This window comes from Nelusetta ayraudi, unplaced genomic scaffold (assembly GCF_046127955.1).
Source record: "Nelusetta ayraudi isolate G7.1 ecotype Tasmania unplaced genomic scaffold, CSIRO-AGI_Nayr_v1 ptg000048l, whole genome shotgun sequence".
NCBI lineage: Eukaryota > Metazoa > Chordata > Actinopteri > Tetraodontiformes > Monacanthidae > Nelusetta > Nelusetta ayraudi.
This window is the reverse complement of record NW_027466098.1, coordinates 10,502,105-10,525,105: the sequence shown is the minus strand read 5'-3', so window position 1 is coordinate 10,525,105 and position 23,001 is coordinate 10,502,105. Positions and strand designations below refer to the sequence as shown.

At 47.5% G+C, this 23,001-nt stretch overlaps 1 long non-coding RNA gene across 1 annotated transcript; it reads right to left on the bottom strand.

The window, feature by feature from the left end:
- Positions 1 to 11,287: 11,287 nt before the first annotated feature.
- On the bottom strand, positions 11,288 to 13,155 carry LOC142895320 (uncharacterized). Its single transcript, XR_012928202.1, has 2 exons — positions 12,153 to 13,155; positions 11,288 to 12,037 (listed from the first exon to the last, which is right to left on the bottom strand). It is a non-coding gene; the product is annotated as an uncharacterized LOC142895320 (long non-coding RNA).
- Between the last annotated feature and the right edge of the window lie 9,846 nt (positions 13,156 to 23,001).

Genomic DNA, 23,001 nt, shown 5'->3' with positions numbered 1-23,001 from the left:
AATATCCTATCCTATTGTATTTTTTCAAAAAGGAAGAGCCTGTCAGACTAAAAATGGGAGATCCTTCCTCTGTCAGACAAGACCGCCACCTGTGATTGATTCCTTGTGAGGTGACTATAAGGTGTTATTATGAAAAGCAAAAGTTAATGGGCCCAGAGGATTGAAAACTGGATAAGAAGGCAAGGGTCACTAATGAAGGAGAAAATTTCAAAAGGTCGGTACTCACTAAAAAGAACTGCCAGGCAATAACTCAAAGGTCTTGTGTGTAAAAGTGGACAGAGGGAAGTAGTGTTCCTTCTAAAGACAATACATTCCTGTGAAAAGGAAGCAGGTGAGTTTTTGCTGGAGATCGCACCCTCCTGGCAAAAGGTATGGCTTGCGCGTTTCTGTCAAACGCAGTGATGACTGGAAGAAATCTATTTAGCATTGCACGTGATGGGGCAGATAGTGAAGTATGCTGGCAAAAAAATTTGCGGGTGTATTTTTTGCTTTGATTTGTAGATAGCAAAACAAACATTCTGCAAGTATAGAATCTCTATATTAAACATTAACAGTCTGGACAGATTAACCAGTTTATCCAGTTAGCACAACAAAAAGAGGAAAAAAAAAAGAGGAAACACACAGCCTGCACCTCACCTGCAGGGCGACTATTGAAACGCAGTCAGGAATGTCAGCGCGTGAATATGCATTCACTTGATCAGAGACAAGTAGACCGGGCGTGTTAAACCAGAGTGACGAGTCGTGTCATCGCACTGAAGAGTGGAAACGCAGGAGGACCACGGCATGCTGAAAAAATGTCTCACATGTGCTGCGTGGAAGACATCCAGTAAATCTGTCAAAGCCAAGTATGGAACGCTGCAGGCAACACGCACACGTGTTCGCGCACACACGACGGCTGTGGCAGGAATCCCGGGTACCTGTGGAGAAGCCACGCAGACACTGGGGGAGCATGCAAACCCCACACAGAAAGACCCTGACTAGGAGTGCGTCCACGGCCTTCCAGCTGTGCGTGCTGAGCCCCTGCAGCTCAGTCAGCTCCACTCAATGTCTTTCATGAACTGGGTTTTTTAAAAAGAAACTAGGAAATGACTCAATTTATAAGGCCCCAATTATTTCCATTTCCAGATATAATACATTAATTTTTCTGGTCTATTTCCAACAATAAACAAGATTTGTTTGGTCCCAAAAACATCTAGTTTACAGTGTACAGGCGCCACAAGACAATTATTTCTCTCATTCGGCCTGAAGACGGTTTTTGGTTTTCACTGCTAGCACCAGCTAGCGGGGAAGATGGCTAGCATCACACTCACTTGGAAAAAAAAGTTTCAGCAGTTACATGGACAAAGGTGTGTTGGCATGCCAGTATTGCAAAAAGGTTGTGAAAAGGGTTGAACAAGTCTGTTTTTAATAATAGGACTCCTTTAGACTAGCCTTAATGCTAGTCTCAACAATGCCTATGTTTTGGTGAACGCTGCAGCAAGGCAGCATTTCATTTGAGTGGGTGGGTCTCAGATGACGTCACGTCACTGCAGATGGCGGTCAGGAAGTGATCCTCAACGGATAAACGCAATCAAAATGGCCAAGTTCTGTTCTGTTTACGGCTGCACCAATCGATTAAATAAGGGGAAACAACACAAAGGTTACAAAAGCTTTGTCATTTGTTTTCTTTAGGCTGTCAGAAATAAGGTCAGGATATCATTTGTGATATCGATCGCTCAACTGGTGAGTTTTTGTTTTTTTTTCTTCCCGCAATGTGCCAGGATCGTATCCAACATGTCCAGTAATCGTTTGATGACGGTCCTGTGTGCAGGTCCATCTAAGGCTTTGGCACTTGCATCCACTCCAACCAATGCCCTTCACTTCCTGGCCCCCCAAACTGATTTCCACGCGTCATCTGGATCGCCCGTTGGAATAAGAATTAGAGGGATGAGCGATTCCTTGACTGACAGGACGGAAAATAAACTCGTAACAGCACCGCAACTGAACGTAAACATCCCTGTTGCTGGTTGCTAGAAGCCATTGAAGCTATTCTAGGCCCAGAGACACAGCTGCACGTCGACGAATCCATTTTTATGCCGGGCCTCAGCTGAGTGCGACCTTCCTCTACCTTCGCTCCTCGTCATCGTGAGTCACCTGTGCCGGTCCAACGCAGGCGGAGAGGGGGGAGAGAAAAAAAAGAACATTAAACAAAGAAAGCCAGCGCGAACATTCCGCAGCTTTCTCAGTCATCTTTTTTTCCCCCCTTTCGTTCTTAACAAAGTCCTCGGCGCGCTGACCTTCTCCCTCCGTTACACCTGTCTCTCTCCTCTCTCCCCTCTCCCTGACTCACGGCCCATTGAGCTTCTCCTACTCGCCGTGTGCTTGTTTGCTCCACGTCCCCGTCCTCCCCCTCAGCCGTCCCCGCCACCCACTCGTCTCCCCTCATCCATCCTCTCGGAGAACAAATGCGGACGGGAGCCGACGGCCGTAATCACCGCTGCGGTGGGTTTGTACAATGGCTGTAAACGGAGCGTTGATCAGAAGGCAAACAGAAGTGGCGGAGGAGCATATTTCCACTGCATATGGATCGCATTATGAATGCATGAGCCATACGTGGCCAAAAGTAGGACAGCGGAGCCTTATTGCACATGTGGCCGTATTCGTAGGCTCACCTCGGCGCCTCGTGAGCTCGCAGCTACATGAGCCGACGGCGCGCACGAGCCCTCCCGTTGTGTAGGAACAATGCAATGCAGTGGCAATGAAGTACAATGAAGTGCAGCCAAAGCCAATACATGTATTGTGGCTCGCGTGCATCAAAAACCTACTCTAGGCTAATCACCATGGTTACAGGCTTCCGCTTATTTGCCCAGCGTTGTCGCGATGACCTGCGCTTGACTCCCCCCTTGTGGCTCCTCATTGCTTGCGCGCCCTCAGGACGATGATGTCATTATGCGCGGCATCATGCAGACGATGCCACGCGTAGACGCGCGCCGCGCATCGGCAGAGAAAGGAATCGAATTAGCGCCGGCGGGGATGACGGCGATGATGATGGACGATCGCGCTTTGACTTATTGGTGGCAGAGCGTGACGTGATGAGAGAGCCCAAGGTGTTTCTTTAAGTGAGGCAGTTAATGGCGCGTCCCCGTCTGCGTCGGATTCCAGATCAAAGCGACTGTTTGTATTATGTATTATGTTCAAGAATGTACAATCTCAACTCCAACCCATAGCTGGAGATTGATCGGAAATGGAGAAAAGCAATGAAGGAAAGTCAAGCAACTTAATGGATGACAATTCAAGCCACGCGTTTTTCATAAGCAACAAGCATACACCGATGATAAAATCACATTTCTTTAGTTTCTTAAAAATCCTCTACCACTTTTAATATTGTTAACACGTTGATATGCATTCAGTATTCAAACAATCCAACCAGCATCCGTCCCTCCATTTTTTATTTCCCCGTCTCCTGCAATCAGGGCTGGGATGTTGCTGGAGGCTGTCTTAGGGCCTCCAGTGTAAATTCAAATGAATCTCTCTAATTGTAATATTTATATTTTTGTTTTTGTCATTATTACTGTTAGATCAGATATTATCCTTGTTTTCATCAGCTTAGAATGAGTTATTTCCATAGATTTATATTTAACAATTATTTCAGTATTGACTTTAATAGTTGAATTTAATGAGTAATGTCATTTAGGGTCAATTTGATAAGCCGTGATTACTGCTTCAGGAGGGTGAATGTTTTTTATCAAGTCTAGTGAAGTGACTGTACCACATTCCTATTCTGACAATCAGTACACAAGTCATGTGTTGTGTGTATGTGTCTGTGTTTAAATTTTGTTTTCATTTATATACATTTGGTTTTTTTTTTATTTGAGGTGATATTCTTTCTTTTTTGTATATTTATAAGACATCTAAACCGAAGAACCTTCACAGTTTCACTGCCACGTGTGAAGCCACCTCACACAAAATGTTTTTTGTGGGACAGCCTAACGTTCCGCAAAGAAAAGAGTTATTCAAAAGGCGTGAGAGATGATGTGGCACATTTGGCACACCCACAGCACACATCAGGGGTGACAAGAAAAGTGAATGCCAAGAGGAAGCGCTGACGGGAGCACTTCCTCCTAGAAAACTGTGTCACAAGTGTCTACAGTCAAGCACATGACGGTTGCCAAAATCTGTGAACTTGACTGTTTGACTTCTTCTTCCTTTTACGCATATATTATTGCTTAAAACTGAAAGGAACTTTGAAGAATTCCGGCAGATGGATTTTGAAAACGTCGAGTCTGCCCAGTTGCAGACAGAAAGCTGTTGAAGATGTGAGAAGAATTAAGATGTCGCAACGCTGGCAGCTGCTGCTGGGAACAAATGCAATCTGCAGTTTTAAAATGAAATATAACCCACATCAAGGGTTTTCTCCTCCTGCACAGTTTGGTAGGGAGCCGGGAAACACTGCTTCCATGCGCACCAATCGGAAGCCCTCGTGCTGTCACCAATCCATCTCCTCCCAGTGAAGAGGTCCACTTTCACTGTGATAAACACGAGCAAGCCAATCTTAGGCAATCTTAGGGACCTCTCTAATGTTTTCTATGGGCTCTTTTCCAGATGGCATAGTGAAAGGTGTAAAATTCCATCTGCCGTGTCAGCAAAAGCACATATAAAAGCCTTGCTGTAACTGTGCAGACACTGTCCTTTCATGCAAGAAAAAAAGGTTAACTAATGAATCTCTGCAACTTCGCCGGCCCCCCCCCCCCTGGGAGGAAATCTCCCAGCGGCCAACGATTCCATCATCGCCCTTTAAGCAAATAGGCGCAACAACTGGGGCCCATTAGCGATAGCTTGGTTGTAATTAGGGGTAAGTGTCCACCTTGGGGATTCGCTGCAGCCAGTAAGTTCACGCTTCTCCGTCTTCATACCAACAAACAGCTGTGCCCGCACGCATGTTCTCATAATGACACGTTAGGACGGGGACGAGCATAGCAGCACACTTCAGAGCGTGCGTAGCTTAAGTGCGGCAGACGTGGCAAACAAGGTCAAGTGACGACCTTTGACACGGTAAATGACACTGGAGCTGCATGTCGCTCAAACCTCCAAGTGCAGTCTATTTACCGTTTACCATACTGCAAAAAAAAAAAAAAACAACAAACCATCCCTGTCCTCTTCCAGCCCGGTTTCCTCATCCACATCTCGCCTGTGCCGATGCCAACGTGCGGCTAACCGGCAGCAATTAATGTGAGTTTGTCACCCATCGTCCCGAGTGGCTCTCCAGGGGGCAGGGGGGGGGGAGAGGGGAGAGATTTCTCTCCCGGCTGAGAGCAGCAGCGCCGCCGCCGCCACCATCTCGTCCAGAGTCGAGATGAAAATCACCCACTTTGACGACTCTCGTCTGCTCGGCATCGGCCCGCCACGCGCTCGGCGCCGCTGTCCTCCTAAATCACTTGAACCTCGAAGGCACACACACACACAGACTTCACACGCGCACACACACACACACCTCCCCCTCCTGTCACTCAGCCCACTACATGGAGAGGCGCTCCGAATAGATCGACGCTCCACGTCAGCTGTGCCCGCCCCCCCCCCCCAATGCACCCACTGTCCCTGACTGACTGACTGACTGATGTGTCTGTTGCTCAGGAAGCCTCGTCTGCCGCTGACACATTTTCCACTTTTGTTTTTCCTCCTCACAATCATACTTGTTGTCCCCTTGGCCGTGTCTTAGCAGATGTTTGACATTCTTCAGCGCAACGAGGGGCCGCAGACTGTCACTCGAAGACGTAGCTACCAACCCTCCATTATTCACGCCACCCTTCCGAAGAGAATATTAAGGGAAAAGCCGAAGTAAACGTGACACATTGTCAGTGCAGACGATAATGTTTTTTGTTGGGAAATCCCTTGTGGCTGCGGTATGAAGTCACAGCGACATCAACCAACAACAACGACAGGGGGGGAAAAGGCTGATGTGGGCTGCAAACATCTGCAGTTAATGATTCAAGACCGGTTTCCCCTCCACGGAAACAGCGATATCACCGTCACGTGGCGGCTGACATCACCGCCGCGTCCACACCCTCCACTGCAGAGTGACTCAAACAGTGGAGATTTCAGAGGGGGAAATAGATGAGATTTATGTTGGGGCAGGTAGAAGCACTTTTTCTTTTCCTCGGGAAGAAGAAATGTTGACCATGAGTGAACAAAAACAACTGCTGAATGAGCCTGTCGGGGTTATTAGCAGTTACCAGGAAGAAGAAAAAGACTCTGCATGCGTGTCACTGTCCACATAGCAACGTACATGTGCTAAACAGCATCAGAATTACATTCAGCATCTTAGAGATGTATAGCTAAATAAATAGCTAGCTGGATATATAGAAATAGGAAAAATAAATAAAAAGAAGCTGGATCCACAATGCAGACTGAACCAAGGTAGCTATATCTGACTAAACCTGTTTGCTCTAACTGAGTAACTGACGAACTGGCAGCAGCTGGGTGATCAGTCCAGGTTTAGAAACAGGTGCAGGTGAGCGGAAGGCAATCAGGTGAATCAGTGGCAGGTGAGACGTGGAAGCAGCTGTAGCCAATAACGCTGATGATCCCTCCCAGGCCAGCTGGAGGAGGAGAACACAACGACAGGACCCAATAGATAGATAGATAGATAGATAAATAGATAGATAGATAGATAGATGGATGGATAGATAGATAGATAGATAGATAGATAGATAGATAGATGGATAGATAGATAGATAGATAGATAGATAGATAGATAGATGGATGGATAGATAGATAGATAGATAGATAGATAGATAAATAGATAGATAGATAGATAGATAAATAGATAGATAGATAGATGGATGGATAGATAGGTTGATAGATAGATAGATAGATAGATAGATAGATAAATAGATAGATAGATAGATGGATGGATAGATAGGTTGATAGATAGATAGATAGATAGATGGATAGATAGATAGATAGATAGATAGGTGATTTTATCTGAACGTCTTCACTCGTTTCGCAGTGAGACTGTGCAGTGAGACTGTGCATTGAGATTGTGTGGATTCAGGGTCCGCAACAGTCTATTTTTCCTGCACCTACACACTGAGTCATCTCCCCCGCAACACGCCTTCGTCGTTCTCTCTGTGCAGAGAGAGAAGCACGCCGGAGGAGAGGCTCCAAAGCCAGACCAGCTGCGTGGCTGTGACCTCCAGACTTAATGGAAGCACTTCAACGCGGCACCCTCATACATCTCCAAGCAGAATTAGATGCAGGACATGAAAGAGGCGAAAGGTTTCGGCGTGTCCGCTGATACCTCTGGCGTGTAGCTACAGTGTAGCCGGGTTCCATTCACATGTTGCTTTGCGTCGCATACTTTTTTGCTCATTAAAAAGTAAAGACTCTTTCTGGTTGTGCACCCTGGTTTGCCCTGAAGTTTGGTTATTGACTTGAATCGTAATAAAACGGAGTGTACAGTGCAATAATCTCTTTTTTTGGAGTTGGAATTATGCTGCTTCTTCAGCAGAAACAGGCAATGACTCGTGGCCCCTTGCAGTTGCTGCAAATAGGACCAATAGCACCGACAGGATGCCCCGTGTGGTGGCAGCAAGGCTAGAAGGACTGTGTAAAAATCTGATTGCCAAATCACTTTCCAAGTTTTGCCCACTGAAACAGAGGCGTTTTGCCAGAAAAAAACACGACATGAAAAATGGGTTTAAGGGGCTCAGCAAAATCTGATATTCCTCCCAACTAATGGCATTTTCAATTTATGAGCCAGGAAAGGAAAAAGCAAGCAGAAGATACATAAATGTTAGAAAATACTTAATTTGGATGATAATCATAAATTTATCATAAAAAAAAATGCATTTCTTCTTCTCGACACCATCATAAATTCTATTGTTGCTGCCTCTGTATCAGCCCATTGGAGTAAAAGCTTCATCCCATCTGTTCACAGCAAACAACTATAAATCTACAAGCTCCCGCACTTCCAAAAACTTCCAACAACTTGGGGGGGGGGGGAACACACTTCACACACTCTCTGGCAGCAGCAGCAGCAGCATTTTGTCTGTCTTTCAACTCAAATATGTGTAAATCACATGCCTGCCATTGGTCGCATAGCTTCAATAACGCATAATGCACCACTTGAACTCTGGCGCCTCGGCCAGAAAACAGAGCTGGGTCAGTGTGTTTGTGGGTCTGTAAACAGGGGCCTTCATTCAGCGCAACACAATAGTGGCAGCTAGTACAGTCTCCTCCCTGTCCTGTCTGTCTGTCTGTCTGTCCGCGCTCCAAATGGCAGAACCCAGACCAGCCTACAGTGTGATTGGATCCTCACTCCCCCGAAACTCCCCCATCTGCCCTCCTCCCGCCACGTTTGGCCAGACACACTTTGTTTCACGCAGAGCACAAGAGGCCGCTCAGTCCCGGGCCTGAGAAGAAACAGTCACTGAGGGGAAACCGGCGGCTTTCGGGAGGGTTGAGATTTTAAAATAGCGGCGAGAGAGGGCGAAACAAACAGGCGTCTGGATTAAGAGCCGCAGCATCACACCCCGTTTTCATTTTTATTTTATTTATTTTTTTACGCTTCCTGTCAGTGCCGCGACAGTTACTGCCTGCAAGCTGTGCAACCCAATGCTATCTTATCAGCCACTGAGGCCGTGTCTCAGCTCTGCACAGTGTGTGTGATTGTGTGTGTGCGTGCGCGCGTGCGTGCGTGCGTGCGTGTGCCCCAGGAGGAATGAATTCACTTCACAGGCATGCACAACAGCTGAGCCTGGGAGTTTTCACATCAAAACAACTACTGTATGTTTTTGATAAACTGCGCCGCCTTGTTCTCCTTCTCCACCATATAGGGCCACTGTATAAGGGACCTATAAGGGATAACACGCTAACACACTGGAAGCGGGAGTCGTTATCAGCGCTACCATCTCGCAATTGTCACATGTATTCTCTATTGATCCAACCCGCTTCACTTGTTGCGCAGCAAGATTTTTTTTTTTTTCTTCAAATATTCAAACAAACAAAGTGACATTTAAATGAAAGTCTCAGTCAGCCCACTGAGGGAAACAATGTGCTTTTGAAAAGTGGACTAATCATAGAAAACCTTTGTTTAGTTATCGCTACAAAGTCAAGTCATGAGGAGGATTTGACGAAAATGTGTCTAAAACGGCTCTTACCGTTTCTGCAAAGATAAAAGGGGGAAAAACTGACAAACAAAAACCATTTCACACAGTTTAATGCTTTGTAATGGTACAACTGGGTGTGCGGTAGTTATTCCCTTTATTCCGTTTTACAAGAATAGAGGCAGTATCAGCGCTCTTTTATTTAGCTTTTAGAAAAATACCTGCAACAATTCAAATTTCAAGTCTTTTTTCATTCATTTTCGAACACTCAAGGACACACATTTGCAGAACAATGAAATATGAGGGCAGTTTTTATTCCCTTCAAAGTGCCTCTTGTGTTCTTTCCGCTGTTGTTCAGGATGCAGAGGAGTTACACTTATTGAGCGACGGCAGAAAAAAGGTGTTTTCACAAACCACAGCGACCACCGGCAGTTTAACTGCTGATTGCTGCGCATATCACAGAGCAGCTCGCAACAGGTTTACGACACATTTTATGGCAGTTTCAATATGCAGCATACAGACGACGCGGTAGAAAAAGCTCCGCTGAAGAAAGAATTATCGATTTGGCTTTTTTTTTTTTTTTTTTTAATAAAACCACAGTTTATGCTGCGCGTCAGACTGACTCAAATTGTGTGTCTTTTTCTTCCCCTCTCTCCGATGTTCTCTCCCCGTATGTGGACCTCGCAGTCGCTGCATATTTCTGTTTTTTCTTTTCTTTTTTTCCTCCATCCTGTCACGGCTTGAATATGGCTCTTTACCGCCTACACGCTCTCTGAAAATAGACAAATAGCCTGTGGGGAGCCTGAGAGACACATTCGGCGCGACGCACCTTGAGAAACAGCAAATTGCAGTTACGCAAGCACTATTTCCAGTTGTCCTGAAGTGTGAATAGCGACGGAGGGCTCTGACAGCCCAGCCGAGAGGACGACGAGTCCGCCGCTGAAAGGCAGAGACATGCCTGGAAAGCAGATTTGAAAAAACACGCTCTTCTGTTTCAGCGTGCAGGATTTGGCGAGCGCGCCCGGATTAGTTCAATCTGCGTATCACAACTCGGGGGAATTGTTAAACTACAATGAAGAATTTTTGAGGGGGTGTTTAATTTGTCAGTGACGGTGACAGTGACAGTGAGAGGTGGCCTTGCTGACAAACTCTGTCGTCTGCTTGGAAATGAACGAGCTTCCAGCAAAATTCAAGAGCCTGATAGAAAGGTCAAAATGCCTGTGAGGTGATGTTTTCTTTTCTTTTCATTTCTTTCCTTTTTTTTTTTTTTAAACTTATGGCTGAATCACCACACGTTGGCTTGCATCACAGTCACTGAATTTCCCCGGCCTTGAGGAAAGGAAAGCCGAACTCAGCAAATTTGCACTTCTATTCTTAAAAAAAAAAAAAACACACAAAACAAAAAGCGGCACTATAGCGCATCCGCGCCCACAGAAAACGCGGCGTAATTACACACTGTACGCGGTGGGAGTGGATGGAGATACAACAGGCGAGCGCAGACAGCGCCGATTAAATGCTTGTTTTAAGTGTCGCCGTTGTCATGGCGACTAAGCCGGCGGCGGACTGCCTCTGAAAAAATGTCCATTTCCGCGTTAAACGCCGTTGCTTTTTTTTTTTCCTTTCTTTTTTGTTCACCGCCGCTCGTCTCTTTATCCCGAACCTCCCCTCGGATCGGCGCACCCGCCTCTGCAGGGCCTCGGATTCCTTTTAACCGGGCGAAGAGCGAAACGCTGCGCATCTCGTTCCTCCTACTCCTCCTCGTCCAGCTGTGGCCTCGTCCGCGGCCGCCGCAGTCAGTCAGGCAGACATGGATGGTGGAGGGGAGGGGGGGGGGGGGGGGGTTATCGTGCCCCGGGCTCTCTTACAATCTGTCTCCGGCCCCTGCGATTCCGCGAGGAACACTCCGTGTCTCATTGTTCGCCTCTGTGTTTTCCGGAGACGCCGAGGGTTTCATGTGATCCGTCTAATCTGAGGGAGGGGGGGGGGGGGGGGGGGGGGGGGGTAGAGGGAGAGAGGAGGGCTGACTCGTCGGGAAGCGTGGGAGTGCTGCAGTAGCAGCTTTGATTTTCCTCTGGCCTTCCGTCGCCGCACGGCCGGCCTCTGGTTGGGGTTTATGCAGGCGGAAGAGAAAGAAACAGGAAGGTGTGCAACATACATTACTGTCCTTTGCACAGCAAATTGGTATTTTTTTTTGCCCCGCCCCCCCTCCCCCCCCCGCGATTCGAGCTGTGACTCATGTTCCTAAATTTGCTTCCCTATGCGCACGGATTGCCTGAAATTGGTGTTCAGGCAAAAATCCTGAAGAAAAACCTTCAGAATCAACAATGTGGGTCGCCGGGCCTGCGAACAAGAAAAGAACGACAACACACAGGCACATTCCCACAAAGGCTGTTTCACGATGCAGCCCAGAAGCACAATGAGGTGGCCGCTGCACAAATTATTGCTGCCTCATTACGTGACTCACGAGGTCATCCGTGTATAAACAGCACCGTTCGCGTCACCCAAGTTGCTCCTTTCAGGTCCGAGCCAACTTTGCCACTCATTCTTAGCTCACTGGAAACGACTCCGTTGTTTGGCTGTCATTGTGTTTGATTGCGTTTCGGTGACGTTTTTGAAAGTGCAAAGAAATGGCAGACGTTCGGGCTCTTTGCTGAGGTTGCCTCGATTTGTCAAAGGCCCCATGTTGTGGAAAAATTCACTTTGGAATGCCTCTGGACTGTCTTTGGAGATCAAGCTCAGCTCTGGATATCGACTGTGATGTCACAAAGGGCACTGATAACTTGTCCGGGTTCATGTCAACTCCAACGCCAGGTGTTTACTCCTTTCATCTGACACCATCAAGTTTTTGCTGAGTGTTTTATTGCCTCCAAACAGAGGGTTGCATTTGCTGTTTTCCAGATCTGCAGAGCTGTGGATGTTGCAGATGTTGCATGAGGCTGCGGCGTCACTGGAGTCTGGAAAAAAGCATGAGCACACTTCTTATCAAAGAGCTCTCAAACGTGCAATAAAAAAGATGATTTGGGAGGCCTGATGCTGCAGATGGAGAAGGTGAGACGCTGGATTACTCACTTCCATACTGGACGCGTGGGAAGGAGGTACGAGCTGAGCTGTGCATTGTGGCGCGGCGAAGGGCCGATGAGTCAGGTATAGGCCGAGGGCTGGCTGCGCCTGGGAGGCAATGCAGAGTCCGCGAGATGCAGGCGGGTATAGGCGGGAGGATACGGGGCACATGAGGGAAGGCAGCAGCAGGAGGAAGAGGACGAGGAGGAGGAGGAGGAGGAGGCAAGACGAAGACTGAGAGATGAACAAGACGGGCCTGTTAGCTGTTACACAACAACACAACAACAAGGTGCAGACGAGCCATAATGCACAATAATACAAGTCCATGTCACTGGAGTGGCGCTAATTGTGTGCACTGTGTGTGTGTGTGTGTGTGTGTGTGTGTGTGTGTGTGTGTGGTGTGTGTGTGCGTGCGCGCACGTTGCCTTTGCATGCAGGATTTATCTTTGCCCAGCAGGCATTGTTGTACCATATGGTCAACAGCATCACACACACACACACACACACACACACATACACACACACGCACACACGCACACACGCACTGACACAGACAAACACACAAAGATGCAGACAAACACACACACATGTAAGGAGACACTGACTCCGTCCCATCACACACACACACACACACACACACACACACACACACAGAAGCACAGATAATGCACATTAAAAAAAAGCGATGAGGATGAGGAGGAGGAGGAAGAAAAAGAGGAAGAAGAAGAAGAAGAGAGAGACGGTGAGTCACCGGTGAGCGCGGCGCAGAGCCATCTGCCCATGCTGGATTTCCTGCGATCCACACATCACAACTGAAATCACATGATTACACAACAGGCCGACACTCTGCTGTGTAAAACAACCAAAAAGAAAAAAGAAAAAAAAAAAAGGCTGAAGTTACCCACAATGCTTCACTGGACAAGTGTCGAAGCAGCTGAAGTGATGGCTACGCACTCCTCGGATTCTCCGCAAACAGCAGGCCCTCCTGTTGGGGGGGGGTTGAGTGTGTGTGTGTGTGTTTGTGTGTGTGGGGGGGGGGGGGGGGGGGAGGTCAACTAAGCCCCCTCCTCCTCCTCCTCCTCCTCCTCCTCCTCAGCCCCCCCTCAGAGCACATATGGTGCTGAGAGCTTACGCGCCGAGATGAAGGCCAGACTGGAGGAGGAGGGAGAAAGAGCATTCAGAGATGTGTGCTCCCATGTGACTTGACCATTCTGTGTGTGTGTGTGTGTGTCTGTGTGTCTGTGTGTGTGTGTGTGTGTGTGTGTGTGTGTGTGTGTGTGTGTGTGGGTCTCACCTGCGGGCAAAGTATGTGTGTGTGTGTGTGTGGAAAGTAACTTCGCTGGATGAGCGATACGGTCGAGTGCACGCGCGTGCGTCAGGGTAAACAAACAGCCATAATGAGTCTGTGTCATGTGATCCAACCGCTCTGTGACGCTAATGCCATCAGCCGGCATGAGAAACCTGCCCCCCCCCCCCCCGCCCGCCAATCTCAATACCTCCCCCCCCCCCCCTACCATCCCTCCCTTCCCTGTGTTCATTTGCCCCGTCATGTTGACCGACTTGCCGCAGATCGCTTCGGACGGACTTGCGGCGATGATTAGGCCGACATGCTCCCTTAATTGGGCCCACTGGAGGTCTGTGATAATCAGCCCTGATATCAAGAAGTGCTATGTCGCAGTTTGAGACCTGCTGGTTGATGCCGCGTGGTGCTGTGTGATGCTTTGGATCTGGATCTGACCTGATTTACTGGCACAGAAGTAGCGTACAGATAAAGAGGCCTGAGTATGTACAGGAGTTAGCTTTGCATATAAAACTTAGGCTAGTTGCACCTTCTCTGTGTCTACAGGCTCCCTGGTGATTCCCCTAAAATGAAATTTACACGCCTCATTCCTGTATAATACAACAGATGTGTGGGATGATTGTTAGCTGTGCATTTCCTGTTTCTTTACAAGCTAATATGTAGCGGATTGAGGAGAAGCTAACCAAAGGGGTTTGAAAATAACTGTATTTCGTGATGTCTTTTGTCCCCGAATAATGCCTCCCAGATGGCCTCAAAGAGAGAGACTTCCACAAGTATCATCTTGGTGTTAAGCGCAGAGCAGCTGACAGACGGTCATAAATGCTTGCAGTGGCTCAGGATGGCGTCTCTGAAGAGCCTACAAGTAAATACAAATTAGCCTTTGAGGGGGAAACAAAAAGCTAATTGTGAAACAAACAAAAAACACAAATCTGATAAAGAGCCGGTGTTTTGTCATCAGCTTGGTTATAATTATGTCAACAGTGTGTACCAAGCTAATAGGTCCTAAAAGGCTGGCACTGTTTAACATGCTTGATCAATATTTGGGATGGTCAGATACTTAATTAATGGATTAATGCCGATCAACCCCTCCCAAAATCCACTAATCCTATAAAGCCTCTGGCAACTCAAATCCACAGATACTCATCCAGCAACGTACTTTGGCTTCTTATGTGTGCGACATGAAGCATCAAAACATTTTCGCAATCATGCGTCAAAAACCGAACAGCAAATACTGTCACTTGACATTTTGTAATCGTCTCTGTACTGGGAGAGGTGTTCGAAGACATCTATTGAGTAATGAATTCAAAACATATTTGTCATGTGTTGGGCTCGTTGCACCTTTCCCTCAGGTCAACTCGCCTGGCACACAGAGATGCGAGCCTAACATACATCTGCCACAACCACCAAGTCTTGAAAATGGTTTCACCTACCAAAATAATCATTTCAATGAGTCACTTTTGTCATAGCTATGAATGCTTGTGTTCATTTCGATTTCCGTGGATGCTTGACGAGAGGCTTGACGTTGATGTCGTACATTCGTTTGGAATGAAGTCAGAGGCTTCACCTCGTACAGCCAGGATGGAGCTTTAAAATCCAGCAAACAAAATTAGTTCAGTTGGAAAACTCTATTGGCAATTGAGGCAACACTACATCTTTAATTTAGCAAAAATGCTGATTAAAAAAACATGCGAAGAGGTCTGGTCCAAGAAAAGCAAGCTGACGAGAAAGAGATGAAAGAGTGTTATCTGGTAGTCTGAACGGGGGATGAGGGGACCAATAAAGGCAAAAATAAAAGACAAGGACCGACAGTGAGTCAGACAGCAGGACAGGAAGTCTTGGTTGGAGACACCCTTCCTTCCTGTCAGCGCTCCGGCCACCATTCAGCCTCTCATCAAAAGACACATGTGACAAGAAATGCTCCCCCCCGCCCCCACACGTGCTTCTCTCTCAGGGCCATGTGCATCTAAGTCTGGTAGCAAAAACTGCTGCAGCCATTACAAGTCCCCGGCAGTCAGAGAGGCTGTCGTCCCCCCTCGGGGAGCGGCGACGGCTTCTCCCATCTAAGACAGACTTCACCACTGCTGATGGAGAAAGAAGCTATCGTCAGGGTGTGGGTACCTCTATCGGCCCTCGTTGTGTTTTCCTCTGCCTGGAGCCCCCACAGGCAGCGGGATTATAGGCCGCACACGTCGCAGACGCCGATTGGAGCCCACCCGTTGATCAGCAAAACAACTTTAGCAAGCGGGCGCGTCGCGCCAGAGGCTGAGGGAAGCGGCGGGCGAGCTCCGCGCAGCCCCCGCCTGTGAACATGCCTCGCAATTATTGCACTGCGCCTGCAGCTCGGCAGAGGTATTTGCATATGAAAGCGAACGGGGGAGCGGAGATAATCTGTGACACTTTCAAAAAAGGTGAGCGGTTCTGGATGCGGCGCGCATCAGGTATTAGCGCGGCGGCGGATTAGAGCTAATGAGCGGCTTGTGTTGCCGCAACGCTGAGGCGAAAGGGAAAGTGGCGGTTTGCTAACGCAGCCTTTACCCCACGTGCTCTCCCCCAACTTGTTGCTGCGTTACCTCACACTGTTTCACAGGGTTGATGCTGTTGCCAACACTTTGACTTTCTAATACTCCAGTCTGTTTTTAAAGGGACGTTTAGTTGCAAAGTCAAAGTCAATTCAAAGGCTAAACGCTGTCATCTTTGTCACTCTTCATAGTCCGGCTGTAAACTGTTCCGACTCCTGAAGCTGTCTCAATGCTGACTGTTTTCCTAAAGGGCATCTTTTTTTTTGAGCCCAAAAGAGGATTAGAACATTAAGGCTTTTCTTATGTTACCATCTATTATCAGTGAATATGCACAATTGACTTGACTACTATACTACAAAGAGTAAATTGTGTTTCGAGCCAGTAAGCCCAACTCCCCAGAAAAGAGGAAAGCACATCTTTAATTTATTTTACTTGCATCACTTTTCAGAAAGTGCCCAATCAAAACCATTGTGATGTCACACAGGGTACTGATGAGTGACCTGACTTCCCGGGAATCTTGAGCTTGCAGAGCTAAGTGTGAAGTTGCTTTCTCCATGAGTCTGGTGTAGAAAAACAATGATCTGAAATTGGTTATGATACAAGACCTTTTCATAAAAAATTAAGTTGCGCAAACTCTTACTACTCCCGAGGCTCGATTCCTCAGTGGAGGACAAAGAAGATGACGAAAGCGTATTCAAATTGTCTGTAAATGAAAATGCAAGCCAGCTTTTTTATATTGGCTCTCTAATAGATAATAAACAGTATGTCCACAAATGTCTTCACACATAATCACTTCTTTCGCAAAATAAAAGTGATATTTCTCAAATTTCGACAAAATTCAATTGCGATTTTCAGGTGTTTCCATTGAATGGCGTGAAGCTCAGAAGCCGTAATCCTCCTCCTGATTAATTGTAAAAAAAAACAAAAAAACATTCCATCTCCTCCTCCGTCCAAACTTAATGTGCCATTTTCACTTGAAGTGAACTGGTCACGTGACCTCGGACGTTACATCCGATGACGTGTAAATGCGGAAAAAGTGTTTCCATGACACTTTCACGATACACTTCTATATCAATACGTCTGAAAAACCACCTCATGAGAGGGTAAAAACATTTTTGCGATATTTGAGAGTTTTTTTTTTTTTTTCCGAAGTTTAGGCATTTCCATTACCAATTTTTTATTGCGATATTTAGGTCTTGCAATGTGTGCAATTCTAGGGGAAAGGGAAACGCAGCTTGTGAGGCCAGGCCAGGGCTATCTCAAATACAGAAGCAATGGTTGTAAAATGCACTTGTAGGGGAGGAGGGGGAGGCTGTTGAACAAGTCTGAACATGTCTTTCACCATGTTTTCACCATGAGGAAGGAAGCTAATTTGTCTTGTCTGATAAACCCGAGAGATACAGCGCTTTCTCGAGCAGCAGCGACAGTTCAAAAAAAAAAAAAAAAACTGGGCCCCCTTTTTTTTTTTTACCTTTTTGCATATGTTGGCCCAACATGCCCCGCATGCATACCACTGGCCCAAACCGTCATGTTAATAAAGAGGATATGTTTCTGAGCCGCGCAGCAGAAACGCTGCGGCACTGTGATCTGGGTCAGTGGGCTAAACAATCCCACTGTCACAGGAGGCTTCCTCTTCCACGGCTCCACACAGGATATGAGCAATTTCCTCCGAGCCCCCTGCAAAAAAAAAATATTCCCAGAAATTGTTTCATCGCATTAGGTCATAACTGGGACATCCGCAGCCACACTCGTGGACTTCAAAGTTTCACGAGCGGCCGTCGAAGCTCTTCACACGTGGGAGGGAGGCGAGGACGCACAGGTGCCGTCGCGCAAAACGCCGCACCTCGTTAGCACAAAGGCACGACGGCAGTTTTGGTGAAAATGAAAGACGCTCTTGTTTGTGCGCTCGTGACTCACGTCGCAAATTCCCTCGGCGTCGCGCGCGAGCGCTTTGGCTATGAAAATTGTTTCGCGAAACTTCCTGCTGCAGCGTTGGATCGTGAGAGGCGTCATTGTCTTCGGAGGAGAAATTAGGCGAGCCGTCAGCTGTGCTGCCCGCTGGCATGCACATGCGTCCTGCGAAGACCATATTTGGAAGGCGTTTCCGCATAGGTAGCGGCGTGACGTGAAGACGATGTTAAACTGAGTCGGTAAAAACTTCCAGAGTAGCTTAAAATACTTTCAGTTTTAGAAAGTATTCTGCAGGTGTTCAACTCAACAGTTTGTGATTATGACCTCTGCAGGCGATTTAACTGATTTAACTAAAAGACCAAACTTTAATGTTTTTGATCTAAAAAAAAAAAAAAATCATATCAGTAATCTTTTTAGAGGCCCTACTTATCTCGCTGCATGATTTTATCTATAATTTCCTGTCAACCAGCAGAAGAGTTTACTTACACAACAAGGTTCATTAACATATTACCCTCTTTCATAAGAAAGTGAAGTTAGTCATATAAAAAAGGCGTTACCTATACACAGTATATTATCAAAGCTACAAACTTTTTTTTTGATGTTGTTTCACATCTATTTTTCCTTTCACCCTGCAGTTTATGAAAGAATTGTTGTGTAACCCGGCCGGAGGTGGAACGTCTGACGATGAACTTGAAGTCGTAACGTGGGGAAAAGCAAAGGGGGGAGCAGGAAGGGGAGAAAATAGCTTCAGAGACCCAACCCTCGTCAGTTCTCGGCCCTCCGAGAGAAAACGCAACACTTTTGCGACAAACTGACACGAGACAAGCGACGGCGCTAATCCCAGAACATGGAGCGATAATGAGGAGAGCGGGGAGACTCTGTGGAGGAAGAGGAGAGGATGAAATGAGGAAGAGAAACGGGACCACAAATGGGGGGAGGAAGGTCACAGATGTCACGGCACGTTAGTGGAAATGGTGACGTTTCCTTGGTGACAGGAGGATAACGGCAGAGTGGTGGGAAAGGGGGGAGGGCCGGGGAGGGAGGCGGTCACGTGAGCCGATGTCACGGCGATGCGGGAGAAGATGTGAATGACACGAGTTGCGCTAAAATATGTAGCTCGCTTTCCGGCACCGCAGACAGGAAGAAGGCATGAAAACTCTGACCCAGCGACACTGGACGTCCTGCCCAGTCACTGCAGGCGGTCTGATGTCATTCATGGACATGACATCATCTTCCACCAGGAGCATTTGGCTGTGTATTTAAGTGGGAATAGATATAATTGGACGTTACGTTGGATAAAGTGCATGAATTAACGTGAGCTACAGGGGATGAAACAAGAATCTCATCGAAATGAACGTCTTCCTCCTTCACCGACAAGAATCCCTGCGCGTCACTTTGACAGGTTGTAATTTGATCCAGGTGGATCAAATTATTGAACCACTGTCTGCGGTCTTGTTTTGATGGTCGGATTAACATTTGACTTTAACCGCAGCAGAACGTCGCGGCGGCGGCTAAGTGTCCTCGCTTCCTTTCATAAGCCCAGTAATTGTAGCGGCCTTGACTAATGAGGGGAGCGAGAGATTGATTGACGCAGAGGAAAATGAAGCATCAGTAAGTGGCGGACGGGAGGACAAAACAGATGAGTCGGCGTGTGTTGCGCTGGTGCAAAGGTGCAGCGAGTTTGATCAAGCCACAATCACAGTCATTGAGTGGGTGTGTGTGGAAAAAAAAGAAGAAAAAAAAAAGAAAAGAATTTAGGGAATCGGCTAATTTGTGCAAATTGTCAGTGTTGTCTATCAGGTTTTCTAACAGCCGGTGCAGTAAACAACCCATATAAGGGAAAGCCTTTTGACAGCGTTACATGTACAGGCTGTAACCATAGTAACAAGTAACATCAGCGGCATTAAAAGCACGGCAGGACTTTGTCCTCATGATTTTAAGGCAGAAAAGAAAAAAACAGCCCATTCACAGACACCCTTCAAGTGAGGTTAGCAGTGGTTTAGGGGCGTGGCTATTATAGTCGAGGGGGGGAAAAAATAGCCGCCATCGGCAGCGCAACCCATAGTTAAGGAACGTCTGAAGTTCCGCTGCGGTCGCGGCCAAACCTTTCCCCAAATCACACAAATAAGCAGGCTCAGGTCGAAATTATAAATGTGAGTCGTCGCGTCGCTGCTCGACATCTGAGGCAGATCAACGGGCGAGTGTCGACACAAACGGACCACGGGGAATCGTTTAAGGACAGTTTGGGAAGCCAGACTGTCGCTCAAGCAGGAAAAACCTCAGGTGCTGAAGGTTTGGGGTGGGGGCGGGGTACGACGTCTCATACGGCAACTCTATTAGGACAAACTACATTGCGAACGAAGGATAGATGGATAGATAGATTGATAGATCAGATCGATAGATCGACAGACAGACAGACAGACAGACAGACAGACTGTCTGGCCCAAAATATCTGTTCCTACCCATTTATAGCCATCCCAAAACATGACATCTTGCAAAAGTATGTACGCACAAACTCAAACTCGCATTCTTGTTCTATATTCTATCCATATTATTACTCTATCTATCTTATCTACAGTATCTATCTATCTATTTGACCGCGATGTAGTTTGTCCTAATCGAGTTGCCGTAAAGACCCCGGACAGATTCCGTAGGCCGGACAGATTTTGTACCTACGCAGGTGAACTTTTACCTCCAACACAAGCAGGATTCACATACCAGACTATTCACTTCAACGACAGCCAGTGGAAATCGCACTACACTGAACTCCTTCTTCTTCTTCCTGACCTAACTACAGCCTGATTCTCTTTTCTTTTTTTTTCACCCCTTCATCAAAATTTAAAAAAAAAAAAAAAAAATTGTAATTGAGCTCAATTACAAATCGGCTCCTGGAGCGCTCGGCGTCCTCCCCGACACGAGCGAACAAAAGGCTATTAATCCACACAGGGGAGCCGGTGAGTAACTAGTCTTGTCTGACTGGCTCGTCTTTTGCCCCAGTTTCCCTTTTTAAGTTCAAGCTCCAGTCTGACCGAAGGCAAGTGCGCTGTGATTATCCGAGGACGGTGTAACGTCGCAGGTTTGACAACGTGCCCGGTGGGACCCGTCTTGTGACACACAGAAGGGTGGCTTTGACTAGTTAAGCTTTTTTTTTTGTCCAGCTTTTACCGACACTTCCCTGAAACGCTGTCCTTGACTGTGTTTACTGTAGCTTTTTTTAGGACAATCCTCGACTGGACTGGAGTCTAATGCGGTCTAATCTGGAGCGGGAAAATAAAGCAAACAAAAGAAAAGGGAGAAAGTGCATACCCTGGAATTAACTATAAGGAATATGTACTTATGGGATATGGCCTAACCCCCCTACCACCACCTCCCGTTCTATCCTCTATTTCAGTGCAGGCTTAAGACATGTCCAGACATTACAGTTGGAAGAATGGCAGGAATGAACGGAATCCCGGGACATTCCCATCACCGCACAGTCAGCTCAGAGCGAGAGGGCCACTCCCAGACTGAGAGAGGTGCTGCACGGAGAAACTTCCACTTCTTGGCTGATTCGCCGTCGAGTTCCAGCGGGGTTTAAAAATCTGTCGGAAGGAAAACAATGCAAGCAGCGCGACCGAGAAAAACCACATCCAGGTAAACCTCGATCCTGAGTCAGCAGCGTGGCTCCAGAGTTCAGGCGAGTCAAGCAGTGACATCTGACCGATAAGTGGGTCATAAGGACACACGGCGCGTCCCCTGCGCTTTGCCTGCTGCGAGTCTTGATGTTGGGGGCGGGGCCGCAGGAATCCCCTGAAGGGCGGCGGGTTCAAACGTGCACAGTGTGGGGTTTTGCGACTGCGCGCGACTCGTCGACGAGCAAAAACAAAAGCCCCGCCGGCAGAGGGAAGTCAAACAAGGAGCGAACGTCGTCCTCTTTTGTCCGTATGGAAACGACCTGAGGCGGGATAATGGGGGGGGGGGCGTGGGGGCAATAAGAAGACGACCGCTTCCACGCCCGCGACGGCATTTCTTCCTGTGTGTCCCGTCGCCGGGCGGCGACAGACATCCGCGGGGGTTCGCAGGAGAACAGCGAGCACATCTGCCGCAAAAAAAAAATAAAATAAAAAAAAACCCGCACTGGTCTACACAACAGAGCCTCCGAAATAGCACGATGACGCTGCGAGAGCGAGCGAGGGAAGGAGAGAGGCCTGTAATTCTGCAAGGAGCCTATATGGTGATTAAGGCCCATGTTAAAAAAAAAATAAATAGCGAACACACACACACACACATAAACCGCCCACTCTTTCTGGCTCTGTAAGCAAGACTTCCTGTCAGCACAACTGCTTCCCACAGCGAAAACAAACACACACACACACACACACACACACACACACACACACACACACACACACACACACACACACACACACACACACACACACACACACACACACACACACACACACACACACACACACACACACACACACACAAAGCCTAAAGAACACCGCAGACGTTGCATCGGCGCAGCAGCAAAACAGCCTTCTTTTATTTTTCAGATGGCGATGGAGTCGAGACCTCCAACCGAGGAAGACGTTGATCAGCGCGGCGCGGACGCCGCCTCTGGAAAAGCCTCGTCGCCGCTGCTTCCTGTCAGGAGTGAGATTTACAAGTCGGCCGTCCAACGACGACACCCTCCTCTCCTCCGTGACGGCCTCGGATGCGGCAGGGGACTCCGAGTCGCACGGGTCACGAGGCCACCCCGAGCAGCCGTACCCACTCTCACCCAACCCCCCCCCCCACCCCCCCTCCAACCATGGCAACCACCTTCTCCGATGACCGGCAAACGGCGGCGGAGGTTGGGTCGTCGGTTATGGCTGGTGCGGACACGCAAAAAAAAAAGAAAAAGAAAAGAGTGAAATAACGCAAATTGGATGACGTCAAAATAAAGTTTCTTAAGCTTGACAACAAAAAAAATGGGCTAAAACCTCAAAAAATTGATTCAACACAAAAAAACAAACCACAGAGTCAATTTGTGAGCAGGGTTGCGGCAAAAAAAAACAACAAACAAATAGGAATAAAAACAAAAATGGGGTTGTTGCGAAGTAGGAAGTGAAACTTTCACCGTCGCGCTCAATAGAAAGAGAAG